The sequence below is a fragment of the Rhinatrema bivittatum genome, chromosome 16 (assembly GCF_901001135.1).
Source record: "Rhinatrema bivittatum chromosome 16, aRhiBiv1.1, whole genome shotgun sequence".
Lineage (NCBI taxonomy): Eukaryota > Metazoa > Chordata > Amphibia > Gymnophiona > Rhinatrematidae > Rhinatrema > Rhinatrema bivittatum.
The window spans coordinates 37,199,217-37,207,482 of NC_042630.1; the positions used below are offsets into that span (position 1 = coordinate 37,199,217).

At 45.8% G+C, this 8,266-nt stretch overlaps 1 long non-coding RNA gene across 1 annotated transcript in view; it reads left to right on the forward strand.

Moving 5' to 3' along the window:
* The window catches only part of LOC115078187, a 45,998-nt gene that overhangs the window by 25,444 nt on the left and 12,288 nt on the right, over positions 1 to 8,266 (forward strand). The window contains exon 3 of the long non-coding RNA XR_003853084.1: positions 6,872 to 7,054. This is a non-coding gene — a long non-coding RNA (uncharacterized LOC115078187). The remainder of the gene's footprint in view (positions 1 to 6,871; positions 7,055 to 8,266) is intronic.

The following is an 8,266-nucleotide window of genomic DNA, read 5'->3' on the forward strand; positions in this document are numbered from 1 at the left end:
ACCATCAGAGCGTCCCGCAGACATCACGACCAGACACGCAACGTACGAACGCAGCATGAACGACTGAAGAGGGAGCTGGGGTGGGGGCACCTTGATGCCTCCGCAAACTTCGCACATCCAGGAATATATTCAGCATGGCCTTTGTAATACGATGGGCCACTTGGCATTTGGAGACATCCAAATGCCACCTAGAAAGCTCCTTTGCACTCTTGATAGTCTCCAAAGGTGCCCGTCCAGATGCTACCCTGACATGTCCTTTCCCTTCCCTGTTGTTCCTTATTTAGTTACGACCCTGATCCAATTTATGCAAGTCCACGTCATGTATAAAGGCTGACTGTAGACTTGAACTGGTACTAACTCGATTCGAGCTCTGCAGGAGTGGAGGGTGAGGAGCATCCGTGCTTTTGCTTTTGTTTTGGAAGTGGCCGGATTGCCGGGCGTTGCATGACGTCATGTTCGCCGAGTCGCTCCAGCATGGACCCAATCGGATTTATTCTGCATGTCGTCATTTGTTGCCAGTCTGCCGGCTGCTAAGTTAAACCGAGGAGCTCCCTTTTTCGTGATTATAACTTCTGCACAGGTTGTTGTGTGATTACAGGTGACTTGTGATCTGACTTTCCGAGTGAAGTCAAGACTTGCTTGTTTTCCAGAGGTTTATCTGACTCATTTTTTTTCTCTTGTGATAAGTGTGGAGCATAAGTTGGTTCAGCAGCTTTAGAACTGGAAGGTTTATTATTGCTGGGATAAAGCGAAGTCTCTTAGGGTTTTGTGGTTATGTTAAATACATAATTAATATTTTGTGTGGTTTTTGTATTTTGCTGTGTGTGATTAATGCATGTTGCTGTAAACAGCTTTGGACAATTATTTGAGAAAATGGTTAAGAGATTTTAGGTGGGGGGGGTGGGGCTGTGAGCGCTGCCTGCTACTGCTTAACTCCCCCCCCCCCCCCCCCTCCCCACACCAGTTTCTGCCAGCTTGAATAGTGGGAGTCTCTCTTGCTTCACTTTTTTGAAGGAGTTAATAAATGTGGATAAAGGTGAACCTGTAGATGTAGTGTATTTGGATTTTCAGAAAGTGTTTGACAAAGTTCCTCATGAGAGGCTTCTACAAAAAGTAAAAAGTCATGGGATAGGTGGCGATGTCCTTTCGTGGATTACAAACTGTTTAAAAGACAGGAAACAGAGAGTAGGATTAAATGGACAATTTTCTCAGTGGAAGGGAGTGGGCAGTGGAGTGCCTCAGGGATCTGTATTGGGACCCTTACTTTTCAATATATTTATAAATGATCTGGAAAGAAATATGACGAGTGAGGTAATCAATTTGCAGATGATACAAAATTGTTCAGAGTAGTTAAATCACAAGCGGATTGTGATAAATTGCAGGAAGACCTTGTGAGGCTGGGAAATGGGGCATCGAAATGGCAGATGAAATTTAATGTGGATAAGTGCAAGGTGATGCATATAGGGAAAAATAACCCTTGCTGTAGTTACACGATGTTAGGTTCCATATTAGGTGCTACAACCCAAGAAAGAGATCTAGGTGTCATAGTAGATAACACATTGAAATCGTTGGTTCAGTGTGCTGCGGCAGTCAAAAAAGCAAACAGAATGTTGGGAATTATTAGAAAGGGAATGGTGAATAAAACGGAAAATGTCATAATGCCTCTGTATCGCTCCATGGTGAGACCGCACCTTGAATACTGTGTACAATTCTGATTGCTGCATCTCAAAAAAGATATAATTGCAATGGAGAAGGTACAGAGAAGGGCTACCAAAATGATACGGGGAATGGAACAGCTCCCCTATGAGGAAAGTCTAAAGAGGTTAGGACTTTTCAGCTTGGAGAAGAGACGACTGAGGGGGGAGATATGATAGAGGTCTTTAAAATCATGAGAGGTCTAGAACGGGTAGATGTGAATCGGTTATTTACTCTTTCGGATAATAGAAAGACTAGGGAGCACTCCATGAAGTTAGCATGGGGCACATTTAAAACTAATCGGAGAAAGTTCTTTTTTACTCAACGCACAAACTCTGGAATTTGTTGCCAGAGGATGTGGTTAGTGCAGTTAGTAAAGCTTGTTTAAAAAAGGATTGGATAAGTTCTTGGAGGAGAAGTCCATTACCTGCTATTAAGTTCACTTAGAGAATAGCCACTGCCATTAGCAATGGTAACATGGAACAGACTTAGTTTTTTGGGTACTTGCCAGGTTCTTATGGCCTGGATTGGCCACTGTTGGAAACAGGATGCTGGGCTTGATGGACCCTTGGTCTGACCCAGTATAGCATTTTCTTATGTTCTTATGTTGCTTGGGAATGGTCTTCAGGCTGGCCCTTTTCCTTGGTTTGTCATCAGCCTTAAGGGACAGTGTTTTTTGCTAGCAAATTCCTGCAGGGCAATGGTTTTTAATCTGGTCCTCTTGGCCAGGCTGCCTCTCTTACAGATATTCACAATGAAAGAGATTTGCATGCACGCAGATCTATCCTATGCGTATTCAGTGGGGATAGCCTGAGAACCAGACTGGCCTGGGTAGTTCTTGAGGACCAGGTAGAAAGCCACTGCTCCAGGCCTTGATACACGGTGCCTCCTGTGCCATATCGTCTTTATGTGCAGTCATGTTATATGTTTACTACTCCTTTTTTTTTTTTTTGTTCATTCCTGGTTTGTGGAACTCTTGGAGGAATATATACCACGTCACTTCTCCCTGTCCAACATTCTGAAACATGAGTTGGCTTTTAGCATGCAGACATGCTTAGGACTTTATCTCGCATGGAAGCAGCAGTGGTGGCATCTGCTGGATCCCCTCCAAGGGGTTACAGAGCAGGAGAGGATTTTGCGGGGGTGATCCATGCCTTAGCAGGGTCACCTGGGCGAGGTTGGAATCTCAACGGACGATTCTAGAATGCCCCTCGCTTGAATGATTCATATTCTCAACCCCTCCCAATAAATCACAACCATGTGTTCTCCCATGGCCTTGGCCGTTGCGTGGAAGGAAGTAGTTCTAGCAGAAGGTGGGGACCCTAGCGCCAGTGTGTGTGTGCTGATGTGAGCGTTCCTTGAATCTCTTTGGCAGAGCTTTCACCCCACTCATATAGAACATGATGTCAATCGACATTGCCTGCTCAACTCTACAGCCCCACCCTGTCCCAGCTGTGCATTATTTGAATGCTGATAATATCCTCATCTCCACCACCCCAGGGAGGCTGATCCATGCACCCATCTCCCTTTCCTTAGATTACTCCAGTCTCCCAGGGCCCTTCCACTGATCTTTGGAGGTGTTTAAATGTCTTTCCTATCTCTCCTTTCCTCCATGGTATATACAATCTGGTAATTAAGTCTGTTCCTATATGATGAAGACGATTGACCATCCTCTGTATGTGCTATTGAAGGTGCAGTCTCCAGCCCTGTATACCACATTCCAAGTGAGGTCTTACCAGGGACTTGTGTAAAGGCAATATCATCTAGGTTAGGGCTGTTCTGCTTGGAGAAGAGACGGCTGAGGGGGGATATGATAGAGGTGTTTAAAATCATGAGAGGTCTAGAACGGGTAGATGTGAATCGGTTATTTACTCTTTCGGATAATAGAAAGACTAGGGGGCACTCCATGAAGTTAGCATGTGGCACATTTAAAACTAATTGGAGAAAGTTCTTTTTTACTCAACGCACAATTAAACTCTGGAATTTGTTCCCAGAGGATGTGGTTAGTGCAGTTAGTATAGCTGGGTTCAAAAAAGGTTTGGATAAGTTTTTGGAGGAGAAGTCCATTAACGGCTATTAATCAAGTTTACTTAGGGAATAGCCACTGCTATTAATTGCATCAGTGGCGTGAGATCTTCTTAGTGTTTGGGTAATTGCCAGGTTCTTGTGGCCTGGTTTGGCCTCTGTTGGAAACAGGATGCTGGGCTTGATGGACCCTTGGTCTGACCCAGCTTGGCAATTTCTTATGTTCTTATGTACTAGCTATTTCTCTCCCTATGAACTCAAGTATCCTTCTGGCTTTTGCCGTTGCCATATCTCAACGATCCAAAGACAACGACAAACCTTTTCCTTCGGAAAAAAATCAGCAGAACCCGGGGTCACGAGTTGAAGCTCCAGGGAGGAAGACTCAGAACCAATGTCAGGAAGTATTTCTTCACAGAGAGGGTGGTGGATGCCTGGAATGCCCTTCCAGAGGAAGTGGTGAAGACCAGAACTGTGAAGGACTTCAAAGGGGCATGGGATAAACATTGTGGATCCATAAAGTCGAGAGGACATGAATGAAGAACGGGTGGCTCACGGGAATGACGGCTACTGCCTGGAGATAATATCCTTATTCAATAAACATACACATGGTTAATGCGACTCCAACATTGCTCCAAGCTTCAACGGCAAGAGGAAATGTGGAAAAAGATTTGCATTCACAAAAAGCGGGGAGTAGCTTGCTTGTTACAGCGGTTACTACCCCAAACCAAATAAGCTTGATACTTCACTTTCAATGCATAAACCAGCATAGCTCTCTGCTTCTACGGCAGGGGAGGAAGTCTGATACTACGTGCATATTATCCAGCATAGCTCTCTGCTTCTACGGCAGGGGAGGAAGTCTGATACTTCGTGCATATCCAGCATAGCTCTCTGCTTCTACGGCAGGGGAGGAAGTCTGATACTTCGTGCAAATCCAGCATAGCTCTCTGCTTCAACGGCAGGGGGAATGAAGAAAAGTGGATCTATATACAGACAACAACCAACAGGGACTGAGTCACATAGTCTGGGTAGACAAATGGGCATGGGTGTAGCTTGCTTATTGCGGCGGGTACTACCCCTAACTAATTTAAGCTATATATTACACTTAGATGCAGCTCCAACACTGCTCCTTGCATTAATGGTGGGGGTGGAAGGGAAATAGAACCAAAGGGTTACTAAGAGCCAAGAGTAACATAAGTATGAGAAAAAAAAAAAAGTGCGAAGCTTGCTGGGCAGACTGGATGGGCCGTTTGGTCTTCTTCTGCCGTCATTTCTATGTTTCTCTCTTTGGCCACTTTAAGATCATCATCATCAGATACGATCATCCCACTCCAGATCCTGCTCTTCTGTTATGAACAGAGTGACTTCACCCCTTACACTGCAGCAGTCTGTCCCTAACTCCTGTGCTGAGTTTTCTTTCCGTCTCCTTTGCTCTGGCCGGCAAACTGAGTACTGCGAGGTGCTTCTGCGAGGTAGCCATGTTCCAAGCAGATGAATTATCCCCAGCGTGGCCGCCCTATTCCCGTGGCTGTGGAATGTGGACCTTTACCGATATTGGAAGTGCGACCCCCCCCCCCTGCAGCAGTGTTGAGCAGTTCAGTTTAACGGTTGGCTGGCCATGAATTGGAAGTGTTCGCAGGCCTTATTGCAGTGCGCAAGCTTCTGTTAGCAGAGGTGGGGGGTGGGTGGGGGGGGGGGGGGGCGCTGCTTGGCTTCCTTCCTAGAGGTTCGGTTTTCATTTGCTGCCCTCTAAGCTGGTATGTGAGGGTGTTTTTGTTTTGTTTTTTTATTTCTTTGATTTGTCTAACTGGCTAGGTGTGGTTTAAATTGCAAGAATGACATTAAAGTATTACCTTTCCTTAACAAATCTGTGGCTTTTGCCTACAGCTGGTGTCTTGCAATGACAGGAACCTACTGAACAGCACAGTGTGTGCTTGGGAAGTAAAGTTGTCCTGTTCTCTGTTGTAACGGGACTCCTGCATAGTGAGCGCAGCTGGAGAACTTTCTCTTGGCGTGAATCTTGGCCTAAAAGTTATTTTCTAGCCAGGAATGCAGAATATTTTAAAGCTTGTCTTTTTTTTTTGTTAAGAAAATAATTGGGTGATTGTAGCAAGGACTGCGCTGAAGACCGAATTTCTATTTGAGGGCCCAGTCCTCAGACCAGGGTTGGTAATGCTGCAGAGGGGGTACTCACAGTCCCCGGGAGAGGGAGGGAGGCCCGGCCATCGGGTAACAGTTGACACCCAATGACCAGACTTGAGGGAGAGGATACATATAGAGGGCTCTGGAGCGAGCTTCAGCCCCTGGCTGAGGACCAGCATTGCAACAACAAAGCATTGCCAGGCCGATGCAGTACAGTGCGCTCTGCTGGAGCGCACTATTAACCCGTGTTTGGATGTGAGTTTTCGACGCGCTAGCTTTACCCCTTATTCAGTAAGGGGTCGAAAACGCGCATCCCAACCCCACCGAAATTAATAGCGCTCGCAACATGCAAATGCATATTGATGGCTCTATTAGTTATTCCCGCGCGATTCACTAAGTAAAATGTGCAGCCAAGCCTAAAGGTAGGCGTTAATTTCTGCCGTCACCGGGAAAGTGCACAGAAAAGCAGTAAAAACTGCTTTTCTGTGCACCCTCCGACTTAATATCATGGCGATATTAAGTCGGAGGTCCCAAAGTAAAAAAATAAATAAATAAAAATGTAAAATCGGCTCGTGGGTTGAAAACTGGATGCTCAATTTTGCCAGCATCCGGTTTCCGAACCCGTGGCTGTCAGCGGGTTTGAGAACCGACGCCGGCAAAATTGAGCGTTGGCTGTCAAACTCGCTGACAGCCGCCGCTCCTGTCAAAAAAGAGGGTCCTCATTTAAATACTGAATCACGTGACTTTTACTGAATCGGCCTGTAAGTGAGTTGGGAGGAGGAAACGCACTCCCCACCACCTCCCAGGAAGTTGTAAGTGAAGGCAGAGGGCACCATATCCCAGCTGAGACAGGTTCCAGTTGAGTTCAGAGTCCAAAGGGCAGGAAGAAACTGCTGAGCTAAAGAACAAAATCAAAAGGAAGAAGTGACATTTTGACAATTTTTTTTCTGCATTTGTACATTTAAAAAATTGGCTGAAAGGTTATTTAAATGAATATATTCTCCACCCACAGGTTATTTTCTTGCTAAGAAATTCCTCAGAAAACTAATTAGAACTTGAGCGGGAGGAGAAATTGAAGTTTTTGCCAGATTTAAAAGATCACCTATGGTCAACCAAGCTCAGCAAGCTGCCAGAGCTCATGTGTAAGACCTCCAGAGAGCTGCAGGAGGAAGCTGAAGGGAGAGCTCATTGCTTGGTGAGTCATGGAGAGTCTCGGCTGCCCTCTGTGTGGGCTTTCCCCTAGGAGGAGAATGCCATACATCCCAAGGGATGTCTTTTTTTTCCTTCTGGGGAACAGTTTCTGGTGATTGCAGGGCAACTGTGAATAAGACCCTCTGCTGGGTTTAGTGGATAGAATTCAGAAGCTAGGCCCAAAACCAGCTCAGGGGGAGACCCGGGCCATCAGCTCCAGAGAGCTTGAGGAGGGAAGTTGCCTTGGGGGCAGTCAAGAACAAAGGGTCCCAGATCTGCTGCTGCTGCTCTCTTAGGCAAGGGAATTACCATTCATTCCCTGTGCATTGCCTGTGGATTGGATTTTCCTCCATCTTCTGTGGGTTACAAGATTTACATAAGGAGGAAGTTTTCCTGTCACTCATCCCCCAACCCTACTTTTCACTTATATATAAGAATGCAAAATCTCAGGGAAGCTCGGATTCCCTCCGAGGAGGAGGGGAAAAGATGAGGCAGATGAGTTTACAACCTAGGAATGCCAGAGGCTTGGATTACTGCTGCTTTTTCAAGCTCTTACATTAACCTCTTTTTTTTTTTTTTTTTCTCTGTAACTTGCTGGTCCCATGGCGCTTTTTGTCTTACAGATTCTAATGGGGAGGGCAGAATCCCAGCCCTTTCCATGGGTAAGAACACATTTTGCCCACAGACTTTTGCTCAACCTGTAAGTCTCTACGAGTTCTTCAACGATTCATGTACTTTCACCCGCAGAGTGAAGGGGGCGGGGGGGGGGGGGGGGCAGAGAGAGGAACTGCATGCGAAAGGTTGACGACATAAACCTACCCCCTGTTTCTTACTGAAAGATTATCCTTGCAGCATGCCACATTTAGCTGTTGGCTTTGCAAATAGCTATAGTGTGTGCAGCTTAAATTTTGTGAAACTTCATGCAAGTTCATTTCCAGGGAGGGACTGCATCCTAAATTTATGCAAAGCAGCTAATTATCAGTGAATGCATAGACTACGAGTGAAAATAGTTGTTTCAATGCAGTTCTTGTAATTACACCTTGATGGGGTGTAATCAAAGTTTTGGCAGTAAAGGCCTTAGTATTACATAGTATTACATGCATCTCATCCCGTGCATCCCATTCCCTCTTTGACCATCACCAGCTAATACTTCCTGCCCACCTACCTCAGCTAATTTGCACAAAACTATCGAACGCCCTCTTCACCCAGGCAGACG